Source organism: Pundamilia nyererei, unplaced genomic scaffold (assembly GCF_000239375.1).
Source record: "Pundamilia nyererei isolate P.nyererei 1_Seehausen unplaced genomic scaffold, PunNye1.0 scaffold00076, whole genome shotgun sequence".
Taxonomy (NCBI): Eukaryota; Metazoa; Chordata; class Actinopteri; order Cichliformes; family Cichlidae; genus Pundamilia; species Pundamilia nyererei.
This window is the reverse complement of record NW_005187477.1, coordinates 1,799,788-1,820,643: the sequence shown is the minus strand read 5'-3', so window position 1 is coordinate 1,820,643 and position 20,856 is coordinate 1,799,788. Positions and strand designations below refer to the sequence as shown.

Sequence of the window (20,856 nt, the reverse complement as noted above, 5' to 3'; positions counted from 1 at the left end):
TAAAGGTTCTTCAATGAACCACTGAAAGAAATGGTTCTTCAAAGAACCATTGTTTGAAAGGTTCTTTGTGGCACCAAAAAAGGTTCTTCTATGGCATCAGTCTAAAGAGCCACTTTTGGTTCCAGTTGGCACCTTTATTTTTCTGAGTGTGGGGGCGAACGTCTGGCAGCTGGGTCTTAGTCCACGGGGCCCGCCCAGACACAGTCCAATAAATGGACATTAGCCCAGACTCCTGTAGGCCCATCACCAGCAGGAAGCACTCTAGGGGTCGGGTGCAGTGTGTGCTGGGCAGCTGCCAGGGGATTCTCACAAACCATCAGGCGACTCAGGTTGGTTGACACACCTCTACAATGTTGCATGTAGATCAGGGTGGAACCTCTTGACCGGGGTGGTGTTTTCCATCTTCAAGAAGCGGGGACCCGAGAGCATGCTCCAACTATAGGGGGGAATCACACTGCTCGGCCAGAGTTCGTCCAATAGTCGAATGTTGGATACCGGAGGAACAATGTGGTTTTCATCCTGGTCGTGGAACGCTGGCCCTGCTCTTCACGCTCTTGAGGATACTTGAGGGTGCATGGGAGTTTGCCCAGCCAGTCTACACGTGTTTCGTGTACTTGGAAAAGGAATTCAACTGTGTCCCTCTGAGTGTTCTGTGGGAGGTTCTTCGAGAGTATTCGGGTGTCTGGCACACTGATGGGGGCCATTTGATCCTTATACAACTTTTGCAAGAGCTTGGTCCGCATAGCCGGTAATAGGTCATACTCATTTCCAGTGGGGTTTGGACTCTGCCAAATCTGTTCTTTGTCACTGATTCAGATTATTTGTACAGAATTTCAAGGAATAGCCAGGTGGTGGGAGGTTTCCACTGGGACTGCCTGAGAATTTCATCTCTGCTTTTCGCAGATAATATGGTTCTGTTGGCTTTATCAGGTGGTGGCCTCCAGTTCACACCGGAGCAATTCTCACGCCAGTGTAAAGCAGCGGGAATGACAATCAGCACCTCCAAATCTGAGGCCATGGTCTTCAGCAGAAAAAAGGGTGAAGTGCCCACTCCAGGTCAGGGACCTGGAATCTCCTCCTCAAGTGGAGGAGTTTAAGTATCTCTGGGTTTTCTTCACAAGTAAGGGAAGAAGATGGATTGGTGCAGCGTCTGCAGTGATACGGACGCTGTACAGGTCTGTCTATAAACTGTTGTCGAACAGATCCTGACTCAAGAGTCTGGATCACTGTATCACAGGACAGAATCTTGTTTTGATTTCTTTTGAAGGAATAACTGGACTATAAGAAATTTCAGAGTCATTATTTTGAATATGAATCTGTCACGACGGAGCAGGATAGACTCACGCACAGACTGCGAATCACAATAAACAGTTCCTTATTAACACAACTCCAAGTGCACCATATACAAGTGGGGAAAAGGGGGTCCAGGGATCCCAGGGGTCCACTGCTGGTCCGCTCACCCCACATGGAAATCCTCCTCCTTCTACATGCCACACTTAAACTGCCACACTCACGTACAGGTTCTGGGAAACAGGGTCTCAAGACGGGGGCAAGGAGAATCTATATACAGGGTCAAGGTATTTAATACTAAGAAAACATGAATAGAACTCGAAATGTTGGAAAGGCCAGAATTACACTAAGGAGTGTTACACAATAGTCCAGCGACGAAGGTCTCATAGCCACTGCCTTAAGAAGTGGCAGACAGACAGGTTGATGAATCACAGGTGAGTCATTACTTGCAGGTGTGAGGACCGAAAGCAGGAGCCCATGATGAACTCCACCCAGGCAAACCGTTGCGAGCAGGGAGGAGAGAGAGCGAGAGAAACCAGAACAAACACATGTAGCCTGACTGGGCCGACTGGGCAGACACAGGGACCATGACAGTATGCTACTCAAGCAAAATAACAGAAACAAAAGAGTTGTGTTGTCATGGTCCTCCTGGATGTCCCCTGTCCCCTCTCCCTCTGGTTTTTCTTTCTTTTTCTATCTGTCTGTGCTGTGTGGGTGCACTAACCACACCCTGTGTTTTAGAGGTGGATCTTCTGCCTACTCCAGCCAGACTGGGCACACCTGGGTACCTGAGGTGATTACCCCACCTGTTTCTGAACTTGTGATCTGCCACTCCCTACTGAGGCTTGAGGAAGACGTCCATTTGATGCCAGACTGTTAATAAAGACCTGTTAGTGAGATTGGTGTCTCAGTATGGAAATGTCTTGATGCACGCTCAATCATCCAGGTAAGGAAATCCCAAAAAGTTGATTCTGTTCATCTGGAGTATGGAAATGTTTGTCTGCTTACCTTCTGCTTCTTTCTGTGCAGATATCTAGACCTGGGGTGTGAGTAAAAAGGAGGATTAAGGATCTGTTGAACTGGTGGAGTGTCGTAACTGAGGAGTTATGGATCAGACGGCTTGAAGGTTCTGCTATCGCTGGCAACTTGATGTTCTAATTGTAAAAAGACAAAAACACACTGAACTTGGATTCTGAGTCTGTGTTTTCGGTCAGAAAACCTCAAACATGACAGGTATAGTACATGTACATGTTAAAACAGGAGTTTGCAGTGTAACTAATCAACTAAGTGTTTTATAATACATGTTAGTGAACTCGTAGTCAAGTTCCTAAACTTTAAAAAAAAAGGTTTTGTTTTTTATTGTGATAAACTTCTTCAAATTTAAAATTGTATTCAATCTTGGTTATTGTTATTGTGTCCACTTGTAAATAACATTTACGTTGTGCAAGTCTTACTTATATTTCACTTTTTCTTTGTTATGCCACCTTTTGTGTTGAACTGAATTTGGGTTTTAGCCCTTGTTGTTTATTTTTCTTGTCCAGGAGCTTCTAAATTATTCATTTTTGTCTTGAGACTTCTTTAAAGCTCTTATAATTATGCACCCTGCAAGCTTCTCCTTTTACTACATTTCCGTTAACATTTGAACACTACTCAACAATTCTGTTTCTACTTGCTCTTGCTGGACTGGTTTGACAAGGTGTTAGAACTCAAAGGGCATAAGTAGCGTTTCTAATGCTGTTTGAATCTAACGTACTACTTTTGCAACTATCCCACTCAGATAAGTTTCCTTAGAAGTGCAGTATGCAGATGATCTGATGGATCCAAAAATGAATAACTCCAGTAAGTCCTATTATTTTCTTTTTCATATTTATTGTTTGTTTTGTTTTTTTGAGGACTTTTAATAATAAAATGAATAATTAAAATAATCTTCAACCTGAGTGCTAATTTAGTTTTTTCTTTTCGCTCTTAGGTGCATCCTCTAACAAGAAAAGGTAATCCCATGTTTACATCGTGCTTTCATTCCCTTAAACACATTTCTCATGTACTGATGAAGCTCATGATCTGAGTTGTTATGAAATTGAACACATTAAACTCCAAAAAAAAAGAAAATTTATGGTTTTAATTTAAGTGGTGTACAAAGAGTCATCCTAAGGATGGTCAAAAGTAGATGAAAATTAAGGACTTAGATTAAAGATTTGAAAGTGGTTCTTTTGAGGCTACATTAGTCAAGTCTGGTTTTACTGGTTTCCCATATGCTAGCTCAATCCAAACAAGTGATGACTGAACCTACATGTTCCTAAAAAATATATATCTATATAACAATGCTTTGTATGTATATTTATCATATAAGGGTTTCAGTCTTCATGCTCCAAGCTTGTGTCCTCTACCAGAGGCCTGGGAGCTTGAGGGTCCTGTTCCTTCTTCCTGATGTTGCTGTCATTCGGTATCACTACAGTTATCATTACAGCCGTCTGCTTCTGGTTGTCTACCACCACTATGTCCGGTTGGTTAGCCGCCACCATTTTGCCCATCTGTATCTTGAAGTCCCAAAAGATCTTTGGTCAGTTATTCTGCACCACCCTAGTAGGAGTCTCCCATGTTGATCTCAGGACTTCCAGTCCATACTCGGCCCAGATGTTCCTGTATTCTACGCCAGCCACTGGTTTGTTGGGGGTTTTGTTTGTTTGCTTTTTCATATATATGTAAATATTCATCATGAACTCATGGGGATGTGGTGAACAACACTAAAGGTCAACTTCAAGCCAATAGCGTCAGTCAGCATCAAGTGCGGGATCTACCAAGGAGAGATGCTCTGTCCCCCTGATGTTCTGCAGGGGCCTGAAGAACAATACGGGCCTCGACAAAGGCATCATTTGGACACACCCCATTTGCTTGATACAGGCCTGGGGGTTTCAATGTCAGGTGTAACATCACTAGCAATCAATAAACCTTTTCAAATTACATCTGCCTGCCTCTGAATGTGTACATGTGGGTCGTGCTCACGACTACAATGTGTTTCTCTGGCAGACATTAGCATTCTGATGCGCTTTTTTTTTTTTTTTTTTTTTTTTTTTTTTTTTTTTGTCTCTCGGCAGTCAGTCTCTGTTAGCATGATTAACCTACATTGAAGTGAGACATGTCATTGTGTTCTCTTCCTTTGATTTATTTACGCTGTAAATTTGTCCATTTTTAGATGTGAATGTGTTGCGCTCAGTCTGTTTTGTGACAGCTGCTCACAACTGCAGGTGGTCATGAGATCACAACTGTGTTAGTTAAACTACTGTACAAATCTTTCTGCTATAGATAAGCATTATTTACTGTTAACTACCTGTAGGTACTGCATGTAAACTATGACACATTACGCATAGTTTTATTTCTCTGCAGAGATCATGGGGACGGAACCGAGTCTGCCAGTTTTCCATCTATCCATAACAATCCTCAAGACTTGGACTCCATATTTGCAGTATGTGATTGTAGAAAATTTTTCACCATCGTTAAAATCATTGAAAATTTATCTGTTTTGATGATCCTTGCAGTGCTATTAAGACTAGTGTTGTCAACTCCTACAACATTGCCTGATTGTGGTTCTGTCTGTTCTGTTACAGTTACTTCAGGAGGACATTATAGCATTTGTGAAGAATGAACTGCAGATGATTCAGATTGTTTTGAGTCAAGGAAACTCTGACTATTTAGAGACTCAGAAGAAGCACGAGGAGGTGGGAGATTTTGGTGAAGAAAAGCAGATCCGGATCAGGAGAACGGCTTTTCTTAAGATCACACTGCAGTTCCTGAGGAGAATGAATCACAACGAACTAGCTGAGTCCATCCAGAGCAGTAAGACATCTTAACAATACTGAGAAACAAATGATGATAATTAAAATGACAAAGGCTATAACATCTAATTTATGCCACAGTGATCCATAATACTGTCATGGATTGCTGTGTGGTGGGCAGGAAGTGAACCTCAATGCAGGACTCATGAAAAAAGGAAATAAACTCAAAACAGGTTTAATACTGAAGTCTTTCAAAATATACATGCAAAAAACAGAACAGAGGAACAGCTAATGCCGAGATGTAGACTTAACCTATGAACTGGACACAATGTGGAAAAACTCAGAAAGTAACAGGAGAATAAACCTGAATTGGGATGCCACCAGCATCAACATAACAAAACAAAAACTAAGGCTCAGCATATCAGTGTGATTACAAGTAAGCTGAATTTATTTGCTCACTTGAGACTTCCATAAAAATCTTTATTTTCATGGAGAGAAAGAATGTAATACACAATCAAAAATCCAGAAAAAACACACACAAAGTTATACATACTAACTTTGTGGACTGTGCTGACTTTGCTTTTTTTCTGGATTTTTGGTTGATATTCTGTCTCTCTGTTAAAATGCAAACAACTACTGAGACTCTTTGGGTGTGGTCTATGGCGCCACTGCAGGAAGGCTGACACACCGGAGCTGCATCAGCTCATCACACCTCCCCTGCATTAATACCAAGACTCTTTTATGAATACATGCTGTTGGAATGCACTCACAATGTGGTTGGGTATTGTCTTGCTGAATTACGCAATGAAAAAGACATGGGTTAGATAGTAGCATTCATATAAATCTTTATGGTGCATCCCCAGATGTAAAGGTTTTACATGCCATGTGTACAAATCATGGAACAATATAAATAATGGATGTAATACAGGTCTAAAAGCTGAAGCCATTACAACTCCATTACACATGTGTACCGTATTATTCAGACCAAACAAAACAAAACAGTCCGATAAGTCAAACTTTACTCAACTTATTCTTCTTGCTTCCTCCACTTCTGTACCATTGATTCATTAATGTTGAATTCTCAGGCAGCTGTTCTATTCCGATGTAGTTGCAGTATATTAGTGACTAACCTCGTATTGTGGATGGATTATCTCAGTTGTTCTCCTGACTGAAGTTTGGTCCATTTACAGCATCCTGCCATGCGATTGCATTTGTCTCTAACCATCAGGAACCCTCACGTTAACTTTTACAGAGTGGAAAAAAGTTAGCGTTCATCCTCCAGCTTCAGTGAGTTTATGCTATGCTAACATAGCTGTGTTGCTAGCGATCACGTAGCACATCATTATATAGCAGCTAGCCCAACTTCAGTAACCCTACAAACGTCACTGCTGTTTAGTTTCCTGTCTTCATTTGCGTTGGAAGTGATAGCAGAGCTGTATGTTTGAATTTGTTTCCGTAATCTCTCAGTCAGAACATGCTATATCATATTTAGGTGGAAACTAGCGAGCTAACTTCCTGCTAACTTCTAACTCTGTTAAATGTATTAAATTCTGTTTTCATGGATGCCTGGATGTTAAACTTAATTGTTACACCTGGCAAAGAAGCAACGCTGATCATTTTATTAAGGATGAAAGAATTTAGACAGTTTTTAACTCTCAGTGATGCTGCAGTGTTCGTTTGACTTTGGGACCTGAAGTGTTGGAGTTTAGGACCCAGATTACTCCACGAGGTTCCTGACTACGATAGCCGTAATGCTCCGACAATCAATCAAGGGGTGCGGCTTCGTAGCTTAGCAAAGTCATACTAAAACATTTTTGACAGATTTCTGAGCGCCGTGTACCACATTAAATTGGTTCGAGGTCAGTAAGTATAACCAGAATTCATCATAAGTCGCACCAGATTATAAGGTGCACTGTTCATTTTTGAGAAAATTAAAGCATTTTAAATACGCCTAATAGTCCGAAAAATACAGTACTCAAATATGTATTTAAAATCACTGGATTCTGTTTTTGGATTTTACACACTGTCTAAACTCTTTTGAAAATGAGGTTGTATCACATTTGCCATTGTTACTGCAAACTCACCTTGGTGTTATTACTGGGTTTTTTATGTTTTGTTTTTGTTTGTTTTTAATTCAGAAACTAACACAATGAACTGCCAGCGGAAAGTCAAATTTAATCTGAAGAAGAAGTTTGAGGGAGTTGCTAAAGCTGGAAATCCAATGCTCCTCACAGAGCTCTACATCACAGAGGGGGGAACTGGAAAAGTCAATGATGAACATGAGATCCGACAAATTGAAGCAGTATTTAGGAAAACAGCCACAACAGAAACGACAATCAAATGTGAAGATATCTTTAAAACTTCATCTGAAAGAGATGGGCCAATCAGAACAGTGCTGACAAACGGAGTGGCAGGCATTGGGAAAACAGTCTTAACACAGAAATACACTCTTGACTGGGCTGAAGACAAAGCCAATCAGGACATTCAGTTTATATTTCCATTTACTTTCAGAGAGCTGAATGTGCTGAAAGAGAAAAAGTTCAGCTTGAAGAAACTTCTTCGTCACTTCTTTTCTGAAACAAAAGGAGAAACCTACAACTATAACAAGCCCCAAGTTGTGTTCATCTTTGACGGTCTGGATGAGTGCCGCCTTCCTCTGGACTTCGAAAAAAATAAAACTTTGACTAATGTCAGAAAGTCGACTTCACTGGATGTGCTGCTGACAAACCTCATCAGTGGTAAACTCCTTCCCTCCGCTCGCCTCTGGATAACCACACGACCTGCAGCAGCCAATCAGATCCCTCCTGAGTATGTGCACATGGTGACGGAGGTCAGGGGGTTTTCTGATCCACAGAAGGAGGAGTATTTCAGGAAGAGATTCAGAGATGAGCGACAGGCTAGCATTGTCATCAGCAATATCCAGACATCGCGAAGCCTCCACATCATGTGCCGCATCCCAGTCTTCTGCTGGATCACTGCTACAGTTCTGGAAGATGTGCTGAAAACCAGAGGGGGAGGACAGCTGCCCAAGACCCTGACTGAGATGTACATCCACTTCCTGGTGGTTCAGGCCAAAGTGAAGAAGGTCAAGTGTGATAGAGGAGCTGAGACATATCAATACTGGAGGAAGATGACAGAGTCTCTGGGAAAACTGGCTTTTGATCAGCTGCAGAAAGGAAACCTGATCTTCTATGAATCAGACCTGACAGAGTGTGGCATCGATATCAGAGCAGCCTCAGTGTACTCAGGAGTGTTCACACAGATCTTCAAAGAGGAAAGAGGACTGTATCAGGAAAAGTTGTTCTGCTTCGTCCATCTGAGCGTTCAGGAGTTTCTGGCTGCTCTTCATGTCCATCTGACCTTCATCAACTCTGGAGTCAATCTGCTTTCTGATGCACAATCTAAATCCAAGTTGTCCGAACTGTTATTTAAGGACAACGCAGCTACAAAGTTTTACCAGAGTGCTGTGGACAAAGCCTTGCAGAGCCCAAATGGACACCTAGATCTCTTCCTCCGTTTCCTCTTGGGTCTTTCACTGGAAACCAACCAGAGTCTCCTGCAAGGTTTGCCAAGGCAGCAAGACAGTTGCTCAAAACCTAAACAGAAAACAATCCAATACATCAAAAAGATGATAACAAAAGTCTCTTCACGGAGAAGCATCAATCTGTTTTACTGTCTGAGTGAACTGAATGACAGTTCTCTAGTGGAGGAAATTCAAAAATCACTGAGGTCAGGAAGACTCTCCACAAATGAACTAACACCTGCTCACTGGTCAGCACTAGTCTTCATCCTACTGTCATCTGAAGAAAATTTAGATGTGTTTGACCTAAAGAAATACTCTGCTTCAGAGGAGGCTCTTCTGAGGCTGCTGCCAGTGGTTAAAACCTCCAGCACAGCTCTGTAGGTTGATTTTTATAAATAACAATATATAGAAGCATGAAAGAAAAAAACACCATAAATTACTTCCATTTGTAATATTTGTAACTTTCTGTTTTTTCCCCCCAGACTAAGTGACTGTAAACTGACAGACAGAAGCTGCTTATTTCTGGCAAACGTTTTTAACTCCCCATTGTGTAATTTGGTTGAACTAGACCTTAGTAACAACAACCTCCAAGATTCAGGAGTGATCTCACTCTGTGCTGGACTGCAGAATCCAAACTGTCAACTGAAAACTCTCAGGTATTTGTTTATTTTATTGTAAGGAAGACTTTTATTTCAATTTCAGTTTCTTAAATAAAACCAAATTTGTTTCTTTTAACATCTAGGTTGGACCAAAACAGCCTCACAAGCGCATGCTGTCAGGATCTCTCATCAGTCCTCAGCACCCAGTCCAGTCTGAGAACTCTGTCCCTGAATTATAACAAGCTGCAGGATTCAGCAGTGAAGCTGCTTTCTGATGGCTTGTCCAGTCCACAGTGTAAACTCCAAATTCTCGGGTTAGATAAAGTGTGTGTGTGTGTGTGTGTGTGTGTGTGTGTGTGTGTGTGTGTGTGTGTGTGTGTGTGTGTGTGTGTGTGTGTGTGTGTACGCCGTCTCGTCTTCCCCAAAGATGAGCCCCACCATGGTGGTATCATCTGCAAACTTAATCACTGCGTTGTCTGAGTGGGTACTGACACAGTCATGTGTGTACAGAGTGTACAGTAGGGGACTTAGTACACAGTCTTGTGGAGAGTTGCTGTTAAGGCTGGGGAAAGATGAGGCCCCACTCTAACTCTCTGTACACGGTCTGACAGGAAGTCTCTTATCCAGCAGCAGGTAGTTGAAGGAAGTTCAATATCCAGCAGTTTTATTGTTGGTCTGTCCGGGAGTATTGTATTGAAAGCACAGCTAAAGTCAACAAGGAGCAGCCTGTTGTTCCAGGTGAGAGATGGTGGTGTGCAGCGTTGTAACAATGGCGTCTTCAGTTGATCTGTTAGCTCTGTATGCGAACTGGAGCGGGTCAAGTGTGAGTACAGGCACAGGGTGGATCACACTGATGCAGTTTCTCCTGTACCGTGCCATTGGTGGCGGGAGTCTTTTAAATCACTGGCTAACGCAGGGGAGCATCAGTAGTGAGTCACGGATGGGAGAGGGCTTTCAAAGCTAGCAGGGACACCACTATGAATACAATACATAAACATTTTAGAACCGAGAAACAGCATGCCAACACACCCAGCACCATCTTTCCTGTGTTTCCTGAGTTCTTATTATGTCCTCCGGAAAGCCGTAGAAGTGGTGATAGTCCAACGTAATGTTCCTTGCACAGCGTAATCCCAAACTCAGAATATCACTTGTTGTTCCTAGAGTATTTAAAAGTAGAATGGGAGGCAGAGCCTTCAGTTTTCAGGCCCCTCTTCTGTGGAACCAGCTTCCAGTTTGGATTCAGGAGACAGACACTATCTCTACTTTCAAGATTAGGCTTCAAACTTTCCTTTTTGCTAAAGCATATAGTTAGGGCTGGACCAGGTGACCCTGAATCCTCCCTTAGTTATGCTGCAGTAGACGTAGGCTGCCGGGGATTCCCATGATGCACTGGGTGTTTCTTCTTCACTCACTATGTGCTCATACACCTCTACATTTAATCATTAGTTATTTTCAGTCTCCGACTCTCTTCCACAGCGTGTCCTTGTCCTGTCTTCCTACCCACACCTCAGCCAATCACAGCAGATGGCCCTGCCCCTCCCTGAACCTTGTTGTACTGGAAGTTTCTTCCTGTTAAAAGGGAGTTTTTTTTCCTTTTCACAGATGCCAAAACGTTTGCACAGTGGGGGTCATATATAATTGGGTGGATGGGTTTTCTTGTTTGTTTGGGGTTTTTTGTATTATTGTAGGATCGTTGCCTTACAATATAAAGTGACTTAAGGCTGTTGTTGTGATTTGATGCTATATAAATCAAACTAAATTGAGAATTGATGGTAAGTGTTGTAACTCGTCCACATAGGGATAAGAAGTTTATGAACTGTACAGCCTATGCTTTGGATGTGTAATGGATGTACTGTTGATGCAGTTTATGGAATACTAGGAGATTTTATAAGTTTGTTTTGACAAGCTTGAATGTTTTATGAAGTGATGAATATGAACAGCAAAATGCCGTCTGGATATAAACAGGTTTTGTGATCAGTGGTATATCTTAGAATTCCATTGTTTTGTTTTTGGGGTTAAACATCTGAATCAAAACAAAAGTGTTTCTTTTAACATCTAGGTTGGAAAGAAACTGCCTCACAAATGCATCCTGCCAGATACTCTCATCAGTCCTCAGCACCCAGTCCTCCAGTCTGAGAACTCTGTCCCTGAATTACAATCTGCTGCAGGATTCAGGGGTGAAGCTGCTTTCTGTTGGCTTGTCCAGTCCACAGTGTAAACTCCAGATTCTCAGGTATGAAGTATTTTACCTAGAGGGAGTTTCAGTGCTCATCAAGACTCTTGAATATGCTCTCTCTCTCAGACATTACATACAAAGAACATTACAGACAATGGTAATATTTAAATATTGAAGTGAGTGTGTATATTATATAATGCCTGTAATTCTATTAAATCCAGCAGTGAGTATTTGTGAGAGAGCAAATAGTAAGTGCAAAGAAAAGGAACAAACAAAGAAATAAATAAAAGTAACATAAAATAACATGAAAAAAATGTAATTACATTTATTTTTATAGTGTCAAATTACAACAATTGTGTCAAGGCACTTTATATTGTAGAGACAAGATACTACAATAATAAATTGAAAAACTCAACAATTTGGGTTAGTTTTAGCCTCCAACCCTCTCAGCCTCTGAGTCACTATAAGAAGAAACAAAATTACAATCATCTGCAGTGGTTCTGTAGATCCCCGAGAGCTTGACAGAAAAGGCTGGTGTTAGTGCTCCACATAATAAGAACCTAGAAAGCAGATGTGAGAATAGTATATGGTTCAGACTGTGACTACATTGTGATGAGATGGGAACACAGCTTTTTGCTTAACAAAAAAGCAAAAACTTTCATCAAAATTACATAATCTGAGTAAAAAATACTGAAGTAACTATGATTTATCACGGGCAGTGCCAACTGCAATGTCATCAGAGAGAAGCAGTAATAATGTCACTTTCAATTTATTGTTGTTTTTATCAAAATATATTTTAAAAACATTATTTATAATAATATTATTTTGTACATCAATCTAATACAGCAAGAGAAGTGTGAGGGGCACTGGTGTTGTAAACATTATTTGATATTATTAATATTATTTGTGGTATACCATTTTAAAAAGTGTAACATTACTTTAAAAACACATAGCTCTGTTAAAGTGACTCATTAAATGACTCGTTTTCTATTATAATTGAATACCATCTAATGTGCGTGGGGTTGTTATAGCAAGGCAGCTGAGCGTCCTGTGATGTAATTAGTATTTCACACGAAGGCCACAAGAAAGGTGGACATCGAGGCTGCAGGTGGAACCTCTCTCATGCCCTGGATTGTTGATTACCTGACAGGAAGACCACAGTATGTGCATCTTCAACATTTTGTGTCTGACTAGAGGATCAGCAACACAGGGGCACCACAAGGGGCCATCCTCGCCCCCTTCCTCTTCATTCTACACCACAGACTTCAGCCACTGCACAGAGACCTCCGTCTTCAGAGGTTTTCTGCCGACTCTGCGGTGGTTGGATGCATCAGTGACGGTGATGAGACAGAGTACCATGCTGTGGTCGACTGTGTGTGAGCAGAATCATCTGCAGCTCAACGTGGCAAAGACCAAAGAATCAACTGTTGACTGAAAGCTGAGGTCATTGTGACCATTATGACCATAGCCTCTTAGCAAACAACAGAAAATCATTTGCAAGAATTTTATGAGTGATCTTTGATAGCAATTTAATCTTTGATAAACAGATGAACAATGTAATCAAAACTAGCTTCTTTCATCTTCGCCTCCTTGCAAAAGTTAAGCCTTTTCTCTGCTTCAGAGATTTTGAGAAAGCGATCCATGCCTTCATCTCACCTCGACTTCTGTAATAGCCTCTACTTTGGTGTTACCTCGTCATCTACTGGCTGACTGCAGCTGGTCCAAAACACTGCAGCGGGGCTCCTAACTGGCACACGCAAGCGAGATCACATATCTCCCATACTCGCATCATTACACTGGCTGCCAGTCAGTTTTCAAATTGATTTTAAGATTTTAACACTTGTTTTTGAGACGCTGCATGGACTAGCTCCTGCATATCTTTCTGATCTTCTAACCTGGTATACTCCTGCAAGATCTTTGAGGTCTGCGGACCAAATGCTACTAGTTGTCCCAAGGTCCAGATTAAAACTCTGAGGAGACCGGGCATTTGTGGCGGCTGCTCCTAAATTGTGGAACACTTTTCCTCTGCACATCAGGACCTCCTGGAGACTTTCAAAACCCATCTAAAGACCTATTTTTATTGTCTTGCTTTTAAATCAGTATGAGTCTGTAACTATTGTTTTTATTATCATTCTAACTTTATCCTATTTTATGTCTTTTGCTTTAACTATTTTTATTGTACCGCAATCTACAGGAAGTGCCAGAGTCGTCTCTGAGGTCTTTCAACATCTGAGTCGGTTTGTTTTAGCAATGTAAACATAGTTGTTATTCAGACCTAATTTTCCACCTAAAATCATCCCTGTACTCCAACCATGCAGTCACAATCTTTCAATGAGCACAGTCCAATCAGTACTTGCCAAAAGAAAAGAGGCTATGAAGAAATACAGCATTATGTATTGGAGGTCCTAGAAAACTAAGATTGCACTGCTTAATTGATCATTTCTTCATTTTTACACTTTCAGGTTGTCTTTCTGTTTTCTGTCATCGGGAAGTTGTGGTTTTCTGGCTTCAGTTTTCAGCAATCAGCCTTCCAGCCTGAGAGAACTGGATATGAGCCACAATAGTCTGCGGGATTCAGGAGTCAAGCAGCTCTGTGTTGGTCTACAGAGTCGATTCTGTAGACTGGAAACTCTCAGGTCAGAGTTCTCACTGTAATATTGCACGCTGATCCTTTTCTATCATCCCCACTTTCTTTTTGTGTGGTTTAATCAATAATTAACATACTTCCCCCCCCCCCCCCCCCCCCCCCCCCCAGCCTGAGGTTCTGTGGGCTGACAGAGAAAAGCTGTGAATTTCTGGGTTCACTTCTCAGCTCCAAGGCCTGTCATCTGAAAGTGGTTAATTTAAGTGCCAATAAATTGCTGGATTCAGGAGCGATGAGGCTTTCAGCTGAACTACAAAGTCCTGACTGTCAAATAAAATCTCTCAGGTAAGGAATCCTTAAATCAGACAAGTTAGCTGTGTTCTATGCACTGGCATACTTATCTTAAATGTTGAGTTGCTTAGGTCTTCACAACCTGATTAGCAGACAGCAAGCTGTCATTTCTTAATGACATTTACAAAAATGGATTTCACAGCAGTGGGGAATACGTTTCATTACAGTAGATGTCTTTCTGAAAACGCTATAAGTATTTATTTTTTTTAAACATTTATTTATTGGTTTCAACCGGTTTTACATGGTGCACCATTAAAAAAAAAAAAGTAAAAAATAAATAAATACATAAATAAAAACAAAACAACAACAGAAACAGAAACAACATAGTAATAGAAACAAAAACAAAGCAAACCATAACAAAAGGGAAAGGCAGATATACAAATCGAGTCAGAGTTTCAGGCTGTTAAGTCCACAGCGTGCACGCTGCAGTTCTCCAGAAAGTTGTAGAATTTTGACCATGAAGCCCAAAACTTGTCCAGTTTATTTCTTAATGCATAAGTTATTTTCTCCATAGATAGTATAGATGTCAGTCCATTAAGCCACTGACTTAGTCCACATATTTTTTGATTTTTCCAACACATAGCAACAGCGCTTGGCTTTCAAAAGTCCAGTCGTTAACAGAGCTCTGTTGTTTGCAGCAGGTACAAAATTATTCGGGTATATATTTAAAATACATATTTTAGGATGAAGTGGAATCACATCACCAATAAGTTGACTCAACACATTTATTACCTTTCCCCAAAAGATTTTCACATGTGGACGCTCCCATATACAGTGAAATAAAGTGCCTGTCCACTCCACACTTAATACAGGTGTCTGGGATGTTTGAGTTAAAATGATGCATTTTTGACGGAGTCTTGTTAAACATTTATATAGAAGTAGTCGAGATTGCACATTGTTATGTTGAAATATTAATTGTCTGACTCTGGGCCAAGGAGCGTGATTTATACCACTCATCATCAGATATATCCATTTGCAAATCCTTCCTCCAAGCCTCTAAAATAGACTGTGTTGATTCTTTGGAATTTTCCGTAAATAATTTATACAATGCAGAAACTCGGCCTGTCCCATTTAGATGCTTTCTAACTGTGCTCTCTAGAGAGCAGGAGGTGGGATTTCTAAGCTGTCACCTTGTGTGGTTAAGATAAAATTTCTTAATTGAAGAAATTTAAAAAAATGTTTGACAGGAATAGAAAAAGTACTTCTAAGTTGTTCAAAAGACATAAGAGTATTATTCCTAAATATATCAGACACTTTTCTTATACCTTGATCGAACCAAAATCTAAAACCTGCATCCGCCCTACCAGGAGGAAAAGTGGTTATTTCCAAATATCGGAGTAAACCGAGACAGTTGTAACATTTCTCCCAAGTAGTTATGTGTTTCTAACCAGATCATTATAATGTTTTTTAGAAAGGGGTTCTTAGTTTGCTTATTTAGTGTCTTCCTGTCGGCTGAGTAAAGATATGTTAGGGGGAATTTTGATTTCTGTGGACTCCATAGAAACCCACACTGGAGTTTGCTCATTAACAAAATAAAACATTGCCGCTCTGATTTGAGCAGCCCAGAAGCACCACTTTAAATTTGGAAGCTGTAAACCCCCTCTTTCATAAGGAAGGTATAATAATGAGATTCTGAGTCTTGGTCTTCTGTTGTTCCAAATAAAGTTTCGGAATAGTTTTTGCAAATCTAAGAAGAAAGAGTCTGGTGGAGAGAGAGGTATTGATTGAAAAAGGTAAAGATATTTTGGCAAAATTGACATTTTTTGTATATTAATACAACCAATTAAAGATATAGGTAGTTTCATCCATCTGTGTAGAAGTGCAGTAACTGACGTCGTTAAGGAATTATAATTGGATGCCAGAATATTTTCAATTGAGGGGGTTAATTTCACACCCAGATAAGTAAACCCATGTTCAGATAGCAGAAAGGGAGGATTGATTGGAGGATTTTGTCGTTTCATTTTTATTCAAAAATAATATTTCGGATTTATCAAAATGTATTTTATAACCCGAAAATGTGCTAAATGTATTAATGAGACTTAATATGGATGGTATTGATTTGTTTAAATTAGTGCAGAACAGGATCACATCATCTGCTATAAGTATTGTTATTGCCAATGTCATGTGCAAACAGTGCAGAGTAGCTACATAAATTCTACTCACACCGAAGTTGCTTATTTGTTAATAGTTTTACATCCTTGCTGCATATATTTATTACTTCTAGACTGAACTAATTCATTATTATCAGGATTTCCTAAAAACTCCCTGAAAAAGCCTTCAGCTGATCCAAAATGCTGCTTTCAGACTCCTGGCTTACACGGTTCCTACGGTATTTAAAAGTAGGCTTTGAGGTGCTGCAGTATTCCTGAACAATAAGAATCAGCTCTCAGACAATATCGCCACATAAGCAATGATGACGTCAAAACTGCATATACAACTACTGTCTATAAACAGCATGTCTCTGAGCTTGCTTGCTCATAAGGGTCCATCTGACATACAATTTATTCTCTGCCTACTGTTTTTTGCTTTTGTAGTCTGTCAGGCTGCTGGATACGTGAGAAAGGATGCATTTCTCTGGCTTCAGCCCTCACATCCAACCCCTTCAGCCTGAAGGAGCTGGACCTGAGCTACAATTGTCCTGGTGACTTGGGAGCAAAACTGCTTTCTGCTAAACTGAAGGATCCCCAGTGCAGCCTTGAGACTCTCAGGTATAAAGAGCTTTTTTGTCTTGTACAGATGTCTAAGCATCACGTTTGTGAACTAACCCATTATAATATAATGGGTGTATCAGTATAATCTCATTATTATACACCCATTATATTATATATCACCCATTAACCAGCTCAACGTTGATACTGATCATCTTCAGTGCAGAATTCAAGGTTGTGACATTCATGTGATTCTTACATGACTGAAAACAAGAACACTGTATTTTTTCAAATACAAAATATTTGTCGATGTGTCTCATTATGCTTTATTCATAAAAATGTGGCCCCTTTATGCATTTTCTCAGATTATGTTTACTTCATCCATCCATGATCGGCTTCATGAGTAGTTGTGGGAATAGCAGTCTTAGTGTCATGAATCGGCTGTGGCACGCAGGATGTAGGACCCAAAACACAGGACACTCAGACGGAGGAGTAAACTCAAAGAGGCTGCTTTTATTGCAGTAGCAGAAAAAACTCCATAAACAATAAACTTGCAAAAACTAAACTAAACTAGAAACTAATACTAAACACTAAGAAACCTAGGGACGAGGCGCACAAAGGGAAACCACACAGCATGAGGGGACGACGCGACACTGACACAGGGCTAAAATACACTGAGGGATAACGAGGGGATGGGACACAGAAGGACAGCACAGCTGGGAGTAATCAAACACAAGATCAGAGGAAGCCAAACTAGAGACTAACAAAGTAAAACAGGAAACACAACACGTAGACGCGGATTTGACAAGGGGAGACTGGGTCTGTCTCTCAGTGGGACAAAACCACCAGGAGGCATCCTAACTGGAGTAGCAGCTCTTCCTCTTTTAAATGATGGATGAAAATAGCAGAAAGACAACTAAGACAGTCCCACAACATCCAGAATGTTACGGAACCTGAGACAAATCTCATTCACCCCACGGAGCAGACCACTGAGACTTATATGGGCGACCATGGCTCATGGGGTTGGGAAGCGCATCTGTAACCGGAAGGTCGCCGGGTCGATCCCCGGGCTCTCTGTCCTGGTCGTTGTGTCCTTGGGCAAGACACTTTACCTACCGCCTACTGGTGTTGGCCAGAGGGGCCGATGGCACGATATGGCAGCCTGGCTTCTGTCAGTCAGTCAGTCTGTAGCTGTGGCTACACCTGTAGCTGCTCCACCAGTGTGCGAATGTGAGAGTGAATGAATAGTGGAATTGTAAAGTGCTATATCAATGGAATCCATTATTATTAGCCTCATTCTTACTTAATCCTTATAATTACATGTTGTATCAGGAAAAATGTAAAAAACACTTTTCACTAACAAATCGAACTATGGAAAGCATAAGCTGCATGAGACATGTGTAAAATACGTATAAAACTGACTATTAGATTGCTTTTTTTAAAATTAAATTTTCATTTTGGAAATAATAAATGTAATTGTTATACAGCACGGTGGTTAGCACTGTAGCCGCAACAAGGACCATCAGGCCGGGGTCTTTCTGTGTGGAGTTTGCACGTTCCCTTGTTTGTGTGGGTTCCCTCCGGGTACTCCGGCTTCCTCCCACCGTCCAAAGACATGCAGCTTGTGGGGATAGGTTCACTGATTAGTCTAAATTGCCCATAGGTGAGAATACGGGAGTGAATGTGAGCGTGAATGATTTTTTACTCTTCGTTTCAGGCTGGACTACTCAGGAGCAGAGGGTGCGAAGAAGGGTAAGTAATTCATTAAGTCTTTTTTTTTTTTTAACTGGGAAGCTCAAGACTATGTTTAATTCCTGAAAATGTGTCAATAACAGTGTGCGCTAGTTTGCATTAATGTAACCTACATGAACGTGTTATTAATGGCACCTGTGGTTAGTTAACTGAATCGTCAGCATCCTGCTGCACACAAAGGTTTTGATATTCATGTTCAAACACTGCTGTAGATTTCAATGTGCAAATAAAAGGGGCCTGAAAGTGTGTAGACAGATTTTTCAAAGCAAAATAACTTCAAGTGTTTTATTCATAAAGCGAAACTTTCAAAGCGCTCTTTAATATTCAAACATGTGTATAACCCCAAAAGTTGATTCAGTTGATCTGGACGCAGCGTTTTCAGTGTTAGAAACGTTACATCATCATCAGCTGACTGCAGGTTTCAACCTTATGAACAACATTTGCATAATGACTGAAACTAGCCCTGAATGAGCTGTCAGGTCAGCTCTTTGACATTTCTCCAGATGAACATGATTTACTTACCCTGACGACCGAGCATGCATCAGGACAAGTGTGAGAAACACTGCAGTGATGAAACATCTCAGTGTTGTATATTTTTCTTCCAACAGTTGCCTGCAGTCTCACACTGGACCCCGATACAGCTCACAGGAACCTTGCTCTCTCTGCAGACAGAAAGGCAGTACTTGGGTCGAAACGACCAATTTTACATTCACGGTGGGAATTGTTTCCTAGCAGTCCAGAGGTTTATTATAAGTGGGAGCAGGTGCTATGTACACAGGGTCTCACTGGTTTAAGTATCTGGGAGGTAAAGTGGAAGGGAACTGTTTCCATAGGTGTAACTTACAAAGCTGGACCTGACAAAGGTCCAGATGAATCGTGGCATGGAGGAAATGACAGATCCTGGATGCTGCTCTGCAAAGATAATCATTACTCAGCGTGGCACGATTACAAAGTGACAGAAATACGACTTTCTGGGCGCCGCGCTGGTTTTCAAAAAGTCGGAGTTTTTTTGGACTGGCCAGCTGGCATTCTGTCCTTCTATGATGTCACCTCTGACACTCGGCTCCACCTCCACACCTTTTTCTGCAGGTTCACTGAGCCCCTCTACCCTGCACTGTGGTTCTGGTTTACACTTGAAATGTACAAGTGCTCAGCAGCTTTGTGTGACCTGCAGGGATAGCAGTCACCAAATGTAAACAGCTACTTGAGTGCCACACAGAACAACCTTTGCACACACTGTGATCACCTGACCACATATTTTGAGACACGTCAGACTTTGATGCAGAAATATTTTATTATGTTTTTCTCTGAAAAAGTGTTTGATCACCAAGTCTCTGACCCTAATGGTTAAGACTGGAATTCAGAGTAATTGGAAGCAGCCATATTCAGTCTCTGCATGAATAATGATTCCTTCATAAATACCTGCTCATTATTAAGTTAGCCCAGGGATTAAAGAGCTGTCCTGCTCATGTTCACTTCTAAAGTGTTTTTCTTGGACTCCAGCGTAGCTTTGTTCAGTTTATTTATCTTACATGAGGACTTATGTACTTGCCTTGTTTATGAATACTTCAGGACCTCATAGAGCACATTGTTATATTAATTAACATTACATAGTTATATTTGCAATGATACAATAATGTGTTCTGGTAGATATATTTCATGTATCTGCTGATCATTTGTAATCTTTTCTTCTGGTCATGATTAAATAAATGCTTTTTAACAGAAGAACTGTGTGTACCATATGCTCTGCAATTCCCACAACACTGTGCAGGACTCAGTGACTGAAGCACATCTTTAGTCTTCATACTACATCCTGGGGCATACGTCACAAATCTGTGGTTCTGAATCTTTATCTGGATCATGTGACTCTTTCATCCAACTACAGTGTCTCTCTGTGGCTTTGACAAAAAACAAATTACTACTGTTGCTTGTTACAAAGTCCTCCTGCCTCCCTGCAGTACCTCAGATCCTAATATGCCTACACTGCACCTAAGGAGGCGGTTTGTGAACTCATCAGAGCAGGTCCTCACCTACACAGCAGAGATTCAGAGAGTAAAAAGGGACGTCCATGTTGTCAAACTTGAGCTTGGGGCTGTGTCCACAGATTGTCCACCCTGAATCAGAGATCTAGGCTGTGTCTCAATTCAGGGGCTGCATCCT

General features: G+C 41.0%; 1 long non-coding RNA gene and 1 pseudogene across 1 annotated transcript; both read left to right on the top strand.

Moving 5' to 3' along the window:
* The first annotated feature begins 3,069 nt into the window (after positions 1–3,069).
* LOC106456268 (uncharacterized) lies at positions 3,070–4,991 on the top strand. The gene is made up of 4 exons (XR_001290424.1): positions 3,070–3,129; positions 3,260–3,281; positions 4,675–4,753; positions 4,896–4,991. It is a non-coding gene; the product is annotated as an uncharacterized LOC106456268 (long non-coding RNA).
* Positions 4,992–7,212: 2,221 nt separating this feature from the next.
* LOC102212157 (protein NLRC3-like) lies at positions 7,213–20,265 on the top strand (annotated as a pseudogene).
* Positions 20,266–20,856: the final 591 nt, after the last annotated feature.